Raw genomic sequence first — 17,450 nt, forward strand, 5'->3', positions numbered from 1 at the left:
TGGTGAGTGTTGTTGTATCTTCTGGAGTGGTTGTCTCAGCTGAAATAAAACAGAAAGACCAAATATAAATATTGTGGTAATGTTATTTTTTCAGTGGTTGTTTTTTCCGCTGCAACAAAAAAGATCAGATTTTAATTCATATTTAGACACAAAAGAGTCTTAGAAGGCATTTTCTGTTGGTCTTGTGTATCTCATGCCTTTTACTTTACCTGTTGTAGATGCTGCTGTTGATGGTTCTGTGGTGAGTGTTGTTGTATCTTCTGGTGTGGTTGTCTCAGCTGAAATAAAACAGAAAGACCAAATATAAATATTGTGGTGATATTATTTTTTCCAGTGGTTGTTTTCTCCGCTGCAGCAAAAAAGATCAGTTATTAATTCATAGTTAGACTCTCAAAATTCTACAAAGACATTTCTCTGTTGGTCTTGTGTATGTCATGGATTTTACTTTACCTGTTATAGATGCTGCCGTTGATGGTCCTGTGGTGAGTGTTGTTGTATCTTCTAGAGTGGTTGTCTCAGCTGCAATAAAACAGAAAGACAAAATATAAATATTGTGGTAATGTTATTTTTTCAGTGGTTATTTTTTCTGCTGCAGCAAAAAAGATCAGATGTTAATTCATATTTAGACTCACAAGATTCTAAGAAGACATTTTTTGTTGATCTTGTGTATCTCATGCCTTTTACTTTACCTGTTGTAGATGCTGTTGTTGATGGTTCTGTGGTGAATGTTGTTTTATCTTCTGGTGTGGTTGTCTCAGCTGAAATAAAACAGAAAGACCAAATATAAATATTGTGGTGATGTTAATTTTTTCAGTGGATGTTTTCTCCGCTGCAGCAAACAAGATCAGATATGTATTCATAGTTAGACACAAAAGAGTCTTAGAAGGCATTTTTTGTTGGTCTTGTGTATCTCATGCCTTTTCCTTTACCTGTTGTAGATGCTGCTGTTGATGGTTCTGTGGTGAGTGTTGTTGTATCTTCTGGTGTGGTTGTCTCAGCTGAAATAAAACAGAAAGACCAAATAGAAATATTGTGGTGATGTTAATTTTTTCAGTGGTTGTTTTCTCCGCTGCAGCAAACAAGATCAGATATGTATTCATAGTTAGACACAAAAGAGTCTTAGAAGGCATTTTTTGTTGGTCTTGTGTATCTCATGCCTTTTCCTTTACCTGTTGTAGATGCTGCTGTTGATGGTTCTGTGGTGAGTGTTGTTGTATCTTCTGGTGTGGTTGTCCCAGCTGAAATAAAACAGAAAGACCAAATATAAATATTGCGGTGATGTTATTTTTTTAGTGGTTGTTTTCTCCGCTGCAGCAAACAAGATCAGATATTAATTCATAGTTAGACTCTCAAAATTCTACAAAGACATTTTTCTGTTGGTCTTGTGTATCTCATGGATTTTACTTTACCTGTTGTAGATGCTGCCGTTGATGGTTCTGTGGTGAGTGTTGTTGTATCTTCTAGAGTGGTTGTCTCAGCTGCAATAAAACAGAAAGACAAAATATAAATATTGTGGTGATGTTATTTTTTCAGTGGTTGTTTTCTCCGCTACAGCAAAAAGATCAGATATTAATTCATATTTTGACACAAAAGAGTATAAGAAGGCATTTTTTGTTGGTCTTGTGTATCTCATGCCTTTTACTTTACCTGTTGTAGATGCTGCTGTTGATGGTTCTGTGGTGAGTGTTGTTGTATCTTCTGGAGTGGTTGTCTCAGCTGCAATAAAACAGAAAGACAAAATATAAATATTGTGGTAATGTTATTTTTTCAGTGGTTGTTTTTTCCGCTGCAGCAAAAAAGATCAGATGTTAATTCATATTTAAACTCACAAGATTCTAAGAAGACATTTTTGGTTGGTCTTGTGTATCTCATGCCTTTTACTTTACCTGTTGTAGATGCTGCTGTTGATGGTTCTGTGGTGAGTGTTGTTGTATCTTCTGGAGTGGTTGTCTCAGCTGAAATAAAACAGAAAGACCAAATATAAATATTGTGGTAATGTTATTTTTTCAGTGGTTGTTTTTTCCGCTGCAACAAAAAAGATCAGATTTTAATTCATATTTAGACACAAAAGAGTCTTAGAAGGCATTTTCTGTTGGTCTTGTGTATCTCATGCCTTTTACTTTACCTGTTGTAGATGCTGCTGTTGATGGTTCTGTGGTGAGTGTTGTTGTATCTTCTGGTGTGGTTGTCTCAGCTGAAATAAAACAGAAAGACCAAATATAAATATTGTGGTGATATTATTTTTTCCAGTGGTTGTTTTCTCCGCTGCAGCAAAAAAGATCAGTTATTAATTCATAGTTAGACTCTCAAAATTCTACAAAGACATTTCTCTGTTGGTCTTGTGTATGTCATGGATTTTACTTTACCTGTTATAGATGCTGCCGTTGATGGTCCTGTGGTGAGTGTTGTTGTATCTTCTAGAGTGGTTGTCTCAGCTGCAATAAAACAGAAAGACAAAATATAAATATTGTGGTAATGTTATTTTTTCAGTGGTTATTTTTTCTGCTGCAGCAAAAAAGATCAGATGTTAATTCATATTTAGACTCACAAGATTCTAAGAAGACATTTTTTGTTGATCTTGTGTATCTCATGCCTTTTACTTTACCTGTTGTAGATGCTGTTGTTGATGGTTCTGTGGTGAATGTTGTTTTATCTTCTGGTGTGGTTGTCTCAGCTGAAATAAAACAGAAAGACCAAATATAAATATTGTGGTGATGTTAATTTTTTCAGTGGATGTTTTCTCCGCTGCAGCAAACAAGATCAGATATGTATTCATAGTTAGACACAAAAGAGTCTTAGAAGGCATTTTTTGTTGGTCTTGTGTATCTCATGCCTTTTCCTTTACCTGTTGTAGATGCTGCTGTTGATGGTTCTGTGGTGAGTGTTGTTGTATCTTCTGGTGTGGTTGTCTCAGCTGAAATAAAACAGAAAGACCAAATAGAAATATTGTGGTGATGTTAATTTTTTCAGTGGTTGTTTTCTCCGCTGCAGCAAACAAGATCAGATATGTATTCATAGTTAGACACAAAAGAGTCTTAGAAGGCATTTTTTGTTGGTCTTGTGTATCTCATGCCTTTTCCTTTACCTGTTGTAGATGCTGCTGTTGATGGTTCTGTGGTGAGTGTTGTTGTATCTTCTGGTGTGGTTGTCCCAGCTGAAATAAAACAGAAAGACCAAATATAAATATTGCGGTGATGTTATTTTTTTAGTGGTTGTTTTCTCCGCTGCAGCAAACAAGATCAGATATTAATTCATAGTTAGACTCTCAAAATTCTACAAAGACATTTTTCTGTTGGTCTTGTGTATCTCATGGATTTTACTTTACCTGTTGTAGATGCTGCCGTTGATGGTTCTGTGGTGAGTGTTGTTGTATCTTCTAGAGTGGTTGTCTCAGCTGCAATAAAACAGAAAGACAAAATATAAATATTGTGGTGATGTTATTTTTTCAGTGGTTGTTTTCTCCGCTACAGCAAAAAGATCAGATATTAATTCATATTTTGACACAAAAGAGTATAAGAAGGCATTTTTTGTTGGTCTTGTGTATCTCATGCCTTTTACTTTACCTGTTGTAGATGCTGCTGTTGATGGTTCTGTGGTGAGTGTTGTTGTATCTTCTGGAGTGGTTGTCTCAGCTGCAATAAAACAGAAAGACAAAATATAAATATTGTGGTAATGTTATTTTTTCAGTGGTTGTTTTTTCCGCTGCAGCAAAAAAGATCAGATGTTAATTCATATTTAAACTCACAAGATTCTAAGAAGACATTTTTGGTTGGTCTTGTGTATCTCATGCCTTTTACTTTACCTGTTGTTGATGCTGCTGTTGATGGTTCTGTGGTGAGTGTTGTTGTATCTTTTGATGTGGTTGTCTGAGCTGAAATAAAACAGAAAGACCAAATATAAATATTGTGGTGATGTTATTTTTTCAGTGGTTGTTTTCTCCGCTGCAGCAAACAAGATCAGATATTAATTCATAGTTAGACACAAAAGAGTCTTAGAAGGCATTTTTTGTTGGTCTTGTGTATCTCATGCCTTTTCCTTTACCTGTTCTAGATGCTGCTGTTGATGGTTCTGTGGTGAGTGTTGTTGTATCTTCTGGTGTGGTTGTCTCAGCTGAAATAAAACAGAAAGACCAAATATAAATATTGTGGTGATGTTATTTTTTTCAGTGGTTGTTTTCTCTGCTGCAGCAAAAAGATCAGATATTAATTCATATTTAAACTCACAAGATTCTGAGAAGACATTTTTTGTTGGTCTTGTGTATCTCATGCCTTTTACTTTACCTGTTGTAGATGCTGCTTTTGATGGTTCTGTGGTGAGTGTTGTTGTATCTTTTGATGTGGTTGTCTGAGCTGAAATAAAACAGAAAGACAAAATATAAATATTGTGGTGATGTTATTTTTTCAGTGGTTGTTTTCTCCGCTGCAGCAAACAAGATCAGATATGTATTCACAGTTAGACACAAAAGAGTCTTAGAAGGCATTTTTGGCTGGTCTTGTGTATCTCATGCCTTTTACTTTACCTGTTGTAGATGCTGCTGTTGATGGTTCTGTGGTGAGTGTTGTTGTATTTTCTGGTGTGGTTGTCCCAGCTGAAATAAAACAGAAAGACCAAATATAAATATTGCGGTGATGTTATTTTTTTAGTGGTTGTTTTCTCCGCTGCAGCAAACAAGATCAGATATTAATTCATAGTTAGACTCTCAAAATTCTACAAAGACATTTTTCTGTTGGTCTTGTGTATCTCATGGATTTTACTTTACCTGTTGTAGATGCTGCCGTTGATGGTTCTGTGGTGAGTGTTGTTGTATCTTCTGGAGTGGTTGTCTCAGCTGCAATAGAACAGAAAGACGAAATATAAATGTTGTGGTAATGTTATTTTTTCAGTGGTTGTTTTCTCCGCTGCAGCAAAAAAGATCAGATATTAATTCATAGTTAGACTCTCAAAATTCTACAAAGACATTTTTCTGTTGGTCTTGTGTATCTCATGGATTTTACTTTACCTGTTGTTGATGCTGCTGTTGATGGTTCTGTGGTGAGTGTTGTTGTATCTTTTGATGTGGTTGTCTGAGCTGAAATAAAACAGAAAGACCAAATATAAATATTGTGGTGATGTTATTTTTTTCAGTGGTTGTTTTCTCTGCTGCAGCAAACAAGATCAGATATGTATTCATAGTTAGACACAAAAGAGTCTTAGAAGGCATTTTTGGCTGGTCTTGTGTATCTCATGCCTTTTACTTTACCTGTTGTAGATGCTGCTGTTGATGGTTCTGTGGTGAGTGTTGTTGTATCTTCTGGAGTGGTTGTCTCAGCTGCAATAGAACAGAAAGACGAAATATAAATGTTGTGGTAATGTTATTTTTTCAGTGGTTGTTTTCTCCGCTGCATCAAAAAAGATCAGATATTAATTCATATTTAGTCTCACAAGATTCTAAGAAGGCATTTTTGGCTGGTCTTGTGTATCTCATGCCTTTTACTTTACCTGTTGTAGATGCTGCCGTTGATTGTTCTGTGGTGAGTGTTGTTGTATCTTCTGGAGTGGTTGTCTCAGCTGAAATAAAACAGAAAGACCAAATATAAATATTGTGGTGATATTATTTTTTCCAGTGGTTGTTTTCTCCGCTGCAGCAAAAAAGATCAGATATTAATTCATAGTTAGACTCTCAAAATTCTACAAAGACATTTTTCTGTTGGTCTTGTGTATCTCATGGATTTTACTTTACCTGTTGTAGATGCTGCTGTTGATGGTTCTGTGGTGAGTGTTGTTGTTGTATCTTCTGGAGTGGTTGTCTCAGCTGCAATAAAACAGAAAGACGAAATATAAATGTTGTGGTAATGTTATTTTTTCAGTGGTTGTTTTTTCCGCTGCAGCAAAAAAGATCAGATGTTAATTCATATTTAAACTCACAAGATTCTAAGAAGACATTTTTTGTTGGTCTTGTGTATCTCATGCCTTTTCCTTTACCTGTTGTAGATGCTGCTGTTGATGGTTCTGTGGTGAGTGTTGTTGTATCTTCTGGTGTGGTTGTCTCAGCTGAAATAAAACAGAAAGACCAAATATAAATATTGTGGTGATATTATTTTTTCCAGTGGTTGTTTTCTCCGCTGCAGCAAAAAAGATCAGATATTAATTCATAGTTAGACTCTCAAAATTCCACAAAGACATTTTTCTGTTGGTCTTGTGTATCTCATGCCTTTTACTTTACCTGTCGTAGATGCTGCTGTTGATAGTTCTGTGGTGAGTGTTGTTGTATCGTCTGGAGTGGTTGTCTCAGCTGCAATAAAACAGAAAGACAAAATATAAATATTGTGGTGATGTTATTTTTTCAGTGGTTGTTTTCTCCGCTACAGCAAAAAGATCAGATAATAATTCATATTTAGACACAAAAGAGTCTTAGAAGGCATTTTTGGCTGGTCTTGTGTATCTCATGGATTTTACTTTACCTGTTGTAGATGCTGCCGTTGATGGTTCTGTGGTGAGTGTTGTTGTATCTTCTGGAGTGGTTGTCTCAGCTGCAATAGAACAGAAAGACGAAATATAAATGTTGTGGTAATGTTATTTTTTCAGTGGTTGTTTTCTCCGCTGCAGCAAAAAGAATCAGATATTAATTCATATTTTGACACAAAAGAGTATAAGAAGGCATTTTCTGTTGGTCTTGTGTATCTCATGGATTTTACTTTACCTGTTGTAGATGCTGCCGTTGATGGTTCTGTGGTGAGTGTTGTTGTATTTTCTGGAGTGGTTGTCTCAGCTGAAATAAAACAGAAAGACGAAATACAAATATTGTGGTGATGTTATTTTTTCAGTGGTTGTTTTCTCCGCTGCAGCAAAAAAGATCAGATATTAATTCATAGTTAGACTCTCAAAATTCTACAAAGACATTTTTCTGTTGGTCTTGTGTATCTCATGGATTTTACTTTACCTGTTGTAGATGCTGCTGTTGATGGTTCTGTGGTGAGTGTTGTTGTATCTTCTGGAGTGGTTGTCTCAGCTGCAATAAAACAGAAAGACAAAATATAAATATTGTGGTAATGTTATTTTTTCAGTGGTTGTTTTTTCCGCTGCAGCAAAAAAGATCAGATGTTAATTCATATTTAAACTCACAAGATTCTAAGAAGACATTTTTGGTTGGTCTTGTGTATCTCATGCCTTTTACTTTACCTGTTGTTGATGCTGCTGTTGATGGTTCTGTGGTGAGTGTTGTTGTATCTTTTGATGTGGTTGTCTGAGCTGAAATAAAACAGAAAGACCAAATATAAATATTGTGGTGATGTTTTTTTTCTCAGTGGTTGTTTTCTACGCTGCAGCAAACAAGATCAGATATGTATTCACAGTTAGACACAAAAGAGTCTTACAGGCATTTTTGGCTGGTCTTGTGTATCTCATGGATTTTACTTTACCTGTTGTAGATGCTGCTGTTGATGGTTCTGTGGTGAGTGTTGTTGTATATTCTGGAGTGGTTGTCTCAGCTGAAATAAAACAGAAAGACGAAATATAAATATTGTGGTGATGTTATTTTTTCAGTGGTTGTTTTCTCCGCTGCAGCAAAAAAGATCAGATATTAATTCATAGTTAGACTCTCAAAATTCTACAAAGACATTTTTCTGTTGGTCTTGTGTATCTCATGGATTTTACTTTACCTGTTGTAGATGCTGCTGTTGATGGTTCTGTGGTGAGTGTTGTTGTATCTTCTGGAGTGGATGTCTCAGCTGCAATAAAACAGAAAGACAAAATATAAATATTGTGGTAATGTTATTTTTTCAGTGGTTGTTTTTTCCGCTGCAGCAAAAAAGATCAGATGTTAATTCATATTTAAACTCACAAGATTCTAAGAAGACATTTTTGGTTGGTCTTGTGTATCTCATGCCTTTTACTTTACCTGTTGTTGATGCTGCTGTTGATGGTTCTGTGGTGAGTGTTGTTGTATCTTTTGATGTGGTTGTCTGAGCTGAAATAAAACAGAAAGACCAAATATAAATATTGTGGTGATGTTTTTTTTCTCAGTGGTTGTTTTCTCTGCTGCAGCAAACAAGATCAGATATGTATTCACAGTTAGACACAAAAGAGTCTTAGATGGCATTTTTGGCTGGTCTTGTGTATCTCATGGATTTTACTTTACCTGTTGTAGATCCTGCCGTTGATGGTTCTGTGGTGAGTGTTGTTGTATCTTCTGGAGTGGTTGTCTCAGCTGCAATAGAACAGAAAGACGAAATATAAATGTTGTGGTAATGTTATTTTTTCAGTGGTTGTTTTCTCCGCTGCAGCAAAAAGAATCAGATATTAATTCATATTTTGACACAAAAGAGTATAAGAAGGCATTTTCTGTTGGTCTTGTGTATCTCATGGATTTTACTTTACCTGTTGTAGATGCTGCCGTTGATGGTTCTGTGGTGAGTGTTGTTGTATATTCTGGAGTGGTTGTCTCAGCTGAAATAAAACAGAAAGACGAAATATAAATATTGTGGTGATGTTATTTTTTCAGTGGTTGTTTTCTCCGCTGCAGCAAAAAAGATCAGATATTAATTCATAGTTAGACTCTCAAAATTCTACAAAGACATTTTTCTGTTGGTCTTGTGTATCTCATGGATTTTACTTTACCTGTTGTAGATGCTACTGTTGATGGTTCTGTGGTGAGTGTTGTTGTATCTTCTGGAGTGGTTGTCTCAGCTGCAATAAAACAGAAAGACAAAATATAAATATTGTGGTAATGTTATTTTTTCAGTGGTTGTTTTTTCCGCTGCAGCAAAAAAGATCAGATGTTAATTCATATTTAAACTCACAAGATTCTAAGAAGACATTTTTGGTTGGTCTTGTGTATCTCATGCCTTTAACTTTACCTGTTGTTGATGCTGCTGTTGATGGTTCTGTGGTGAGTGTTGTTGTATCTTTTGATGTGGTTGTCTGAGCTGAAATAAAACAGAAAGACCAAATATAAATATTGTGGTGATGTTTTTTTTCTCAGTGGTTGTTTTCTCCGCTGCAGCAAACAAGATCAGATATGTATTCACAGTCAGACACAAAAGAGTCTTAGAAGGCATTTTTGGCTGGTCTTGTGTATCTCATGGATTTTACTTTACCTGTTGTAGATGCTGCCGTTGATGGTTCTGTGGTGAGTGTTGTTGTATCTTCTGGAGTGGTTGTCTCAGCTGCAATAGAACAGAAAGACGAAATATAAATGTTGTGGTAATGTTATTTTTTCAGTGGTTGTTTTCTCCGCTGCAGCAAAAAGAATCAGATATTAATTCATATTTTGACACAAAAGAGTATAAGAAGGCATTTTCTGTTGGTCTTGTGTATCTCATGGATTTTACTTTACCTGTTGTAGATGCTGCCGTTGATGGTTCTGTGGTGAGTGTTGTTGTATCTTCTGGAGTGGTTGTCTCAGCTGCAATAGAACAGAAAGACAAAATATAAATGTTGTGGTAATGTTATTTTTTCAGTGGTTGTTTTCTCCGCTGCAGCAAAAAGAATCAGATATTAATTCATATTTTGACACAAAAGAGTATAAGAAGGCATTTTTGGCTGGTCTTGTGTATCTCATGGATTTTACTTTACCTGTTGTAGATGCTGCTGTTGATGGTTCTGTGGTGAGTGTTGTTGTATCTTCTGGAGTGGTTGTCTCAGCTGCAATAAAACGGAAAGACAAAATATAAATATTGTGGTAATGTTATTTTTTCAGTGGTTGTTTTTTCCGCTGCAGCAAAAAAGATCAGATGTTAATTCATATTTAGACTCACAAGATTCTAAGAAGACATTTTTGGTTGGTCTTGTGTATCTCATGCCTTTTACTTTACCTGTTGTTGATGCTGCTGTTGATGGTTCTGTGGTGAGTGTTGTTGTATCTTCTGATGCAGTTGTCTGAGCTGAAATAAAACAGAAAGACCAAATATAAATATTGTGGTGATGTTATTTTTTTCAGTGGTTGTTTTCTCATCTGCAGCAAACAAGATCAGATATTAATTCATAGTTAGACTCTCAAAATTCCACAAAGACATTTTTCTGTTGGTCTTGTGTATCTCATGCCTTTTACTTTACCTGTTGTTGATGCTGCTGTTGATGGTTCTGTGGTGAGTGTTGTTGTATCTTCTGATGCAGTTGTCTGAGCTGAAATAAAACAGAAAGACCAAATATAAATATTGTGGTGATGTTTTTTTTCTCAGTGGTTGTTTTCTCCGCTGCAGCAAACAAGATCAGATATGTATTCACAGTTAGACACAAAAGAGTCTTAGAAGGCATTTTTGGCTGGTCTTGTGTATCTCATGGATTTTACTTTACCTGTTGTAGATGCTGCCGTTGATGGTTCTGTGGTGAGTGTTGTTGTATATTCTGGAGTGGTTGTCTCAGCTGAAATAAAACAGAAAGACGAAATATAAATATTGTGGTGATGTTATTTTTTCAGTGGTTGTTTTCTCCGCTGCAGCAAAAAAGATCAGATATTAATTCATAGTTAGACTCTCAAAATTCTACAAAGACATTTTTCTGTTGGTCTTGTGTATCTCATGGATTTTACTTTACCTGTTGTAGATGCTGCTGTTGATGGTTCTGTGGTGAGTGTTGTTGTATCTTCTGGAGTGGTTGTCTCAGCTGCAATAAAACAGAAAGACAAAATATAAATATTGTGGTAATGTTATTTTATCAGTGGTTGTTTTTTCCGCTGCAGCAAAAAAGATCAGATGTTAATTCATATTTAAACTCACAAGATTCTAAGAAGACATTTTTGGTTGGTCTTGTGTATCTCATGCCTTTTACTTCACCTGTTGTTGATGCTGCTGTTGATGGTTCTGTGGTGAGTGTTGTTGTATCTTTTGATGTGGTTGTCTGAGCTGAAATAAAACAGAAAGACCAAATATAAATATTGTGGTGATGTTTTTTTTCTCAGTGGTTGTTTTCTCCGCTGCAGCAAACAAGATCAGATATGTATTCACAGTTAGAGACAAAAGAGTCTTAGAAGGCATTTTTGGCTGGTCTTGTGTATCTCATGGATTTTACTTTACCTGTTGTAGATGCTGCCGTTGATGGTTCTGTGGTGAGTGTTGTTGTATCATCTGGAGTGGTTGTCTCAGCTGCAATAGAACAGAAAGACGAAATATAAATGTTGTGGTAATGTTATTTTTTCAGTGGTTGTTTTCTCCGCTGCAGCAAAAAGGATCAGATATTAATTCATATTTTGACACAAAAGAGTATAAGAAGGCATTTTCTGTTGGTCTTGTGTATCTCATGGATTTTACTTTACCTGTTGTAGATGCTGCCGTTGATGGTTCTGTGGTGAGTGTTGTTGTATCTTCTGGAGTGGTTGTCTCAGCTGCAATAAAACAGAAAGACAAAATATAAATATTGTGGTAATGTTATTTTTTCAGTGGTTGTTTTTTCCGCTGCAGCAAAAAAGATCAGATGTTAATTCATATTTAAACTCACAAGATTCTAAGAAGACATTTTTGGTTGGTCTTGTGTATCTCATGCCTTTTAATTTACCTGTTGTTGATGCTGCTGTTGATGGTTCTGTGGTGAGTGTTGTTGTATCTTTTGATGTGGTTGTCTGAGCTGAAATAAAACAGAAAGACCAAATATAAATATTGTGGTGATGTTTTTTTTCTCAGTGGTTGTTTTCTCCGCTGCAGCAAACAAGATCAGATATGTATTCACAGTTAGACACAAAAGAGTCTTAGAAGGCATTTTTGGCTGGTCTTGTGTATCTCATGGATTTTACTTTACCCGTTGTAGATGCTGCCGTTGATGGTTCTGTGGTGAGTGTTGTTGTATCTTCTGGAGTGGTTGTCTCAGCTGCAATAAAACGGAAAGACAAAATATAAATATTGTGGTAATGTTATTTTTTCAGTGGTTGTTTTTTCCGCTGCAGCAAAAAAGATCAGATGTTAATTCATATTTAGCCTCACAAGATTCTAAGAAGATATTTTTTGTTGGTCTTGTGTATCTCATGGATTTTACTTTACCTGTTGTTGATGCTGCTGTTGATGGTTCTGTGGTGAGTGTTGTTGTATCTTCTGATGCAGTTGTCTGAGCTGAAATAAAACAGAAAGACCAAATATAAATATTGTGGTGATGTTATTTTTTTCAGTGGTTGTTTTCTCCGCTGCAGCAAACAAGATCAGATATTAATTCATAGTTAGACTCTCAAAATTCCACAAAGACATTTTTCTGTTGGTCTTGTGTATCTCATACCTGTTACTTTACCTGTTGTTGATGCTGCTGTTGATGGTTCTTTGGTGAGTGTTGTTGTATCTTCTGGTGTGGTTGTCTCAGCTGAAATAAAACAGAAAGACCAAATATAAATATTGTGGTGATGTTATTTTTTTCAGTGGTTGTTTTCTCTGCTGCAGCAAACAAGATCAGATATGTATTCATAGTTAGACACAAAAGAGTCTTAGAAGGCATTTTTGGCTGGTCTTGTGTATCTCATGCCTTTTACTTTACCTGTTGTAGATGCTGCTGTTGATGGTTCTGTGGTGAGTGTTGTTGTATCTTCTGGAGTGGTTGTCTCAGCTGCAATAGAACAGAAAGACGAAATATAAATGTTGTGGTAATGTTATTTTTTCAGTGGTTGTTTTCTCCACTGCATCAAAAAAGATCAGATATTAATTCATATTTAGTCTCACAAGATTCAAAGAAGTCATTTTTGGCTGGTCTTGTGTATCTCATGCCTTTTACTTTACCTGTTGTAGATGCTGCTGTTGATGGTTCTGTGGTGAGTGTTGTTGTATCTTCTGGTGTGGTTGTCCCAGCTGAAATAAAACAGAAAGACCAAGTATAAATATTACGGTGATGTAATTTTTTTCAGTGGTTGTTTTCTCCGCTGCAGCAAACAAGATCAGATATGTATTCATAGTTAGACACAAAAGAGTCTTAGAAGGCATTGTTGGCTGGTCTTGTGTATCTCATGCCTTTTACTTTACCTGTTGTAGATGCTGCTGTTGATGGTTCTGTGGTGAGTGTTGTTGTATCTTCTGGTGTGGTTGTCTCAGCTGAAATAAAACAGAAAGACCAAATATAAATATTGTGGTGATGTTATTTTTTTAGAGGTTGTTTTCTCCGCTGCAGCAAACAAGATCAGATATTAATTCACAGTGAAAATCTCAGAATTCTACAAAGACATTTTTCTGTTGGTCTTGTATATCTCATTGATTTTACTTTACCTGTTGTAGATGCTGCCGTTGATGGTTCTGTGGCGAGTGTTGTTGTATCTTCTGGAGTGGTTGTCTCAGCTGAAATAAAACAGAAAGACCAAATATAAATATGTGGTGATGTTATTTTTTCAGTGGTTGTTTTCTCCGCTACAGCAAAAAGAACAGATATTAATTCATATTTAGACTCACAAGATTCTAAGAAGACATTTTTTGTTGGTCTTGTGTATCTCATGCCTTTTCCTTTACCTGTTGTAGATGCTGCTGTTGATGGTTCTGTGGTGAGTGTTGTTGTATCTTCTGGTGTGGTTGTCTCAGCTGAAATACAACAGAAAGACGAAATATAAATATTGTGGTGATGTTATTTTTTCAGTGGTCGTTTTCTCCGCTGCATCAAAAAAGATGAGATATTAATTCATATTTAGTCTCACAAGATTCTACAAAGACATTTTTCTGTTGGTCTTGTGTATCTCATGGATTTTACTTTACCTGTTGTAGATGCTGCTGTTGATGGTTCTGTGGTGAGTGTTGTTGTATCTTCTGGTGGGGTTGTCTCAGCTGAAATAAAACAGAAAGACGAAATATAAATATTGTGGTGATGTTATTTTTTCCAGTGGTTGTTTTCTCCGCTGCAGCAAACAAGATCAGATATTAATTCATAGTTAGACTCTCAAAATTCTACAAAGACATTTTTCTGTTGGTCTTGTGTATCTCATGGATTTTACTTTACCTGTTGTAGATGCTGCCGTTGATGGTTCTGTGGTGAGTGTTGTTGTATCTTCTGGAGTGGTTGTCTCAGCTGAAATAAAACAGAAAGACCAAATATAAATATTGTGGTGATGTTATTTTTTCAGTGGTTGTTTTCTCCGCTACAGCAAAAAGAACAGATATTAATTCATATTTAGACTCACAAGATTCTAAGAAGACATTTTTTGTTGGTCTTGTGTATCTCATGGATTTTACTTTACCTGTTGTAGATACTGCTGTTGATGGTTCTGTGGTGACTGTTGTTGTATCTTCTGGTGTGGTTGTCTCAGCTAAAATAAAACAGAAAGACCAAATATAAATATTGTGGTGATGTTATTTTTTCCAGTGGTTGTTTTCTCCGCTGCAGCAAAAAAGATCAGATATTAATTCATATTTAGACTCTGAGAATTCTACAAAGACATTTTTCTGTTGGTCTTGTGTATCTCATGGATTTTTACTTTACCTGTTGTAGATGCTGCTGTTGATGGTTCTGTGGTGAGTGTTGTTGTATCTTCTGGAGTGGTTGTCTCAGCTGTAATAGAACAGAAAGACGAAATATAAATGTTGTGGTAATGTTATTTTTTCAGTGGTTGTTTTCTCCGCTGCAGCAAAAAAGATCAGATATTAATTCATAGTTAGACTCTCAAAATTCTACAAAGACATTTTTCTGTTGGTCTTGTGTATCTCATGGATTTTACTTTACCTGTTGTAGATGCTGCTGTTGATGGTTCTGTGGTGAGTGTTGTTGTATCTTCTGGTGTGGTTGTCTCAGCTGAAATACAACAGAAAGACGAAATATAAATATTGTGGTGATGTTATTTTTTCAGTGGTCGTTTTCTCCGCTGCATCAAAAAAGATCAGATATTAATTCATATTTAGTCTCACAAGATTCTAAGAAGACATTTTTTGTAGGTCTTGTGTATCTCATGCCTTTTACTTTACCTGTTGTAGATGCTGCTGTTGATGGTTCTGTGGTGACTGTTGTTGTATCTTCTGGTGTGGTTGTCTCAGCTGCAATAAAACAGAAAGACAAAATATAAATATTGTGGTAATGTTATTTTTTCAGTGGTTGTTATTTCCACTGCAGCAAAAAAAATCAGATATTAATTCATATTTAGTCTCACAACATTCTAAGAAGACATTTTTTGTTGGTCTTGTGTATCTCATGCCTTTTACTTTACCTGTTGTAGATGCTGCTGTTGATGAGTCTGTGGTGACTGTTGTTGTATCTTCTGGTGTGGTTGTCTCAGCTGCAATAAAACAGAAAGACCAAATATAAATATTGTGGTGATTTTATTTTTTTTTAGTGGTTGTTTTCTCCGCTGCAGCAAAAAAGATCAGATATTAATTCATAGTTAGACTCTCAAAATTCTACAAAGATATTTTTCTGTTGGTCCTGTGTATCTCATGGATTTTACTTTACCTGTTGTAGATGCTGCTGTTGATGGTTCTGTGGTGAGTGTTGTTGTATCTTCTGGAGTGGTTGTCTCAGCTGCAATAAAACAGAAAGACAAAATATAAATATTGTGGTAATGTTATTTTTTCAGTGGTTGTTTTTTCCGCTGCAGCAAAAAAGATCAGATGTTAATTCATATTTAGACTCACAAGATTCTAAGAAGACATTTTTGGTTGGTCTTGTGTATCTCATGCCTTTTACTTTACCTGTTGTTGATGCTGCTGTTGATGGTTCTGTGGTGAGTGTTGTTGTATCTTCTGATGTGGTTGTCTGAGCTGAAATAAAACAGAAAGACCAAATATAAATATTGTGGTGATGTTTTTTTTTCAGTGGTTGTTTTCTCCGCTGCAGCAAACAAGATCAGATATGTATTCATGGTTAGACTCTCAGAATTCTACAAAGACATTTTTCTGTTGGTCTTGTGTATCTCATGGATTTTACTTTACCTGTTATAGATGCTGCCATTGATGGTTCTGTGGTGAGTGTTGTTGTATCTTCTGGAGTGGTTGTCTCAGCTGAAATAAAACAGAAAGACGAAATATAAATGTTGTGGTAATGTTGTTTTTTCAGTGGTTGTTTTCTCCGCTGCAGCAAAAAAGATCAGATATTAATTCATAGTTAGACTCTCAAAATTCTACAAAGACATTTCTCTGTTGGTCTTGTGTATCTCAAGGATTTTACTTTACCTGTTGTAGAAGCTGCTGTTGATGGTTCTGTGGTGAGTGTTGTTGTATCTTCGGGAGTGGTTGTCTCAGCTGCAATAAAACAGAAAGACAAAATATAAATATTGTGGTAATGTTATTTTTTCAGTGGTTGTTTTTACCGCTGCAGCAAAAAGGATCAGATGTTAATTCATATTTAGACTCACAAGATTCTAAGAAGACATTTTTTGTTGGTCTTGTGTATCTCATGCCTTTTACATTACCTGTTGTAGATGCTGCTGTTGATGGTTCTGTGGTGAGTGTTGTTTTATCTTCTGGAGTGGTTGTCTCAGCTGCAATAAAACAGAAAGACGAAATATAAATATTGTGGAGATGTTATTTTTTCAGTGGTTGTTTTCTCCGCTACAGCAAAAAGATCAGATATTAATTCATATTTACACACAAAAGACTCTAAGGAGGCATTTTTTGTTGGTCTTGTGTATCTCATGCCTTTTCCTTTACCTGTTGTAGATGCTGCTGTTGATGGTTCTGTGGTGAGGGTTGTTGTATCTTCTGGTGTGGTTGTCTCAGCTGAAATAAAACAGAAAGACCAAATATAAATATTGTGGTGATGTTATTTTTTCCAGTGGTTGTTTTCTCCGCTGCAGCAAAAAAGATCAGATATTAATTCAAATTTAGACTCTTAAAATTCTACAAAGACATTTTTCTGTTGGTCTTGTGTATCTCATGGATTTTACTTTACCTGTTGTAGATGCTGCTGTTGATGGTTCTGTGGTGAGTGTTGTTGTATCTTCTGGAGTGGTTGTCTCAGCTGCAATAAAACAGAAAGACAAAATATAAATATTGTGGTAATGTTATTTTTTCAGTGGTTGTTTTTACCGCTGCAGCAAAAAGGATCAGATGTTAATTCATATTTAGACTCACAAGATTCTAAGAAGACATTTTTTGTTGGTCTTGTGTATCTCATGCCTTTTACATTACCTGTTGTAGATGCTGCTGTTGATGGTTCTGTGGTGAGTGTTGTTTTATCTTCTGGAGTGGTTGTCTCAGCTGCAATAAAACAGAAAGACGAAATATAAATATTGTGGAGATGTTATTTTTTCAGTGGTTGTTTTCTCCGCTACAGCAAAAAGATCAGATATTAATTCATATTTACACACAAAAGACTCTAAGGAGGCATTTTTTGTTGGTCTTGTGTATCTCATGCCTTTTCCTTTACCTGTTGTAGATGCTGCTGTTGATGGTTCTGTGGTGAGGGTTGTTGTATCTTCTGGTGTGGTTGTCTCAGCTGAAATAAAACAGAAAGACCAAATATAAATATTGTGGTGATGTTATTTTTTCCAGTGGTTGTTTTCTCCGCTGCAGCAAAAAAGATCAGATATTAATTCAAATTTAGACTCTTAAAATTCTACAAAGACATTTTTCTGTTGGTCTTGTGTATCTCATGGA

General features: G+C 35.6%; 2 long non-coding RNA genes across 2 annotated transcripts; both read right to left on the bottom strand.

Moving 5' to 3' along the window:
* Positions 1–209: 209 nt before the first annotated feature.
* Positions 210–761, bottom strand: LOC131736426 (uncharacterized). Its single transcript, XR_009328128.1, has 3 exons — positions 690–761; positions 451–519; positions 210–278 (listed from the first exon to the last, which is right to left on the bottom strand). It is a non-coding gene; the product is annotated as an uncharacterized LOC131736426 (long non-coding RNA).
* A 1,364-nt stretch (positions 762–2,125) lies between these two features.
* Positions 2,126–2,677, bottom strand: LOC131736425 (uncharacterized). The gene is made up of 3 exons (XR_009328127.1): positions 2,606–2,677; positions 2,367–2,435; positions 2,126–2,194 (listed from the first exon to the last, which is right to left on the bottom strand). It is a non-coding gene; the product is annotated as an uncharacterized LOC131736425 (long non-coding RNA).
* Between the last annotated feature and the right edge of the window lie 14,773 nt (positions 2,678–17,450).

Source organism: Acipenser ruthenus, unplaced genomic scaffold (genome assembly GCF_902713425.1).
Source record: "Acipenser ruthenus unplaced genomic scaffold, fAciRut3.2 maternal haplotype, whole genome shotgun sequence".
In the NCBI taxonomy this organism is placed as follows: domain Eukaryota; kingdom Metazoa; phylum Chordata; class Actinopteri; order Acipenseriformes; family Acipenseridae; genus Acipenser; species Acipenser ruthenus.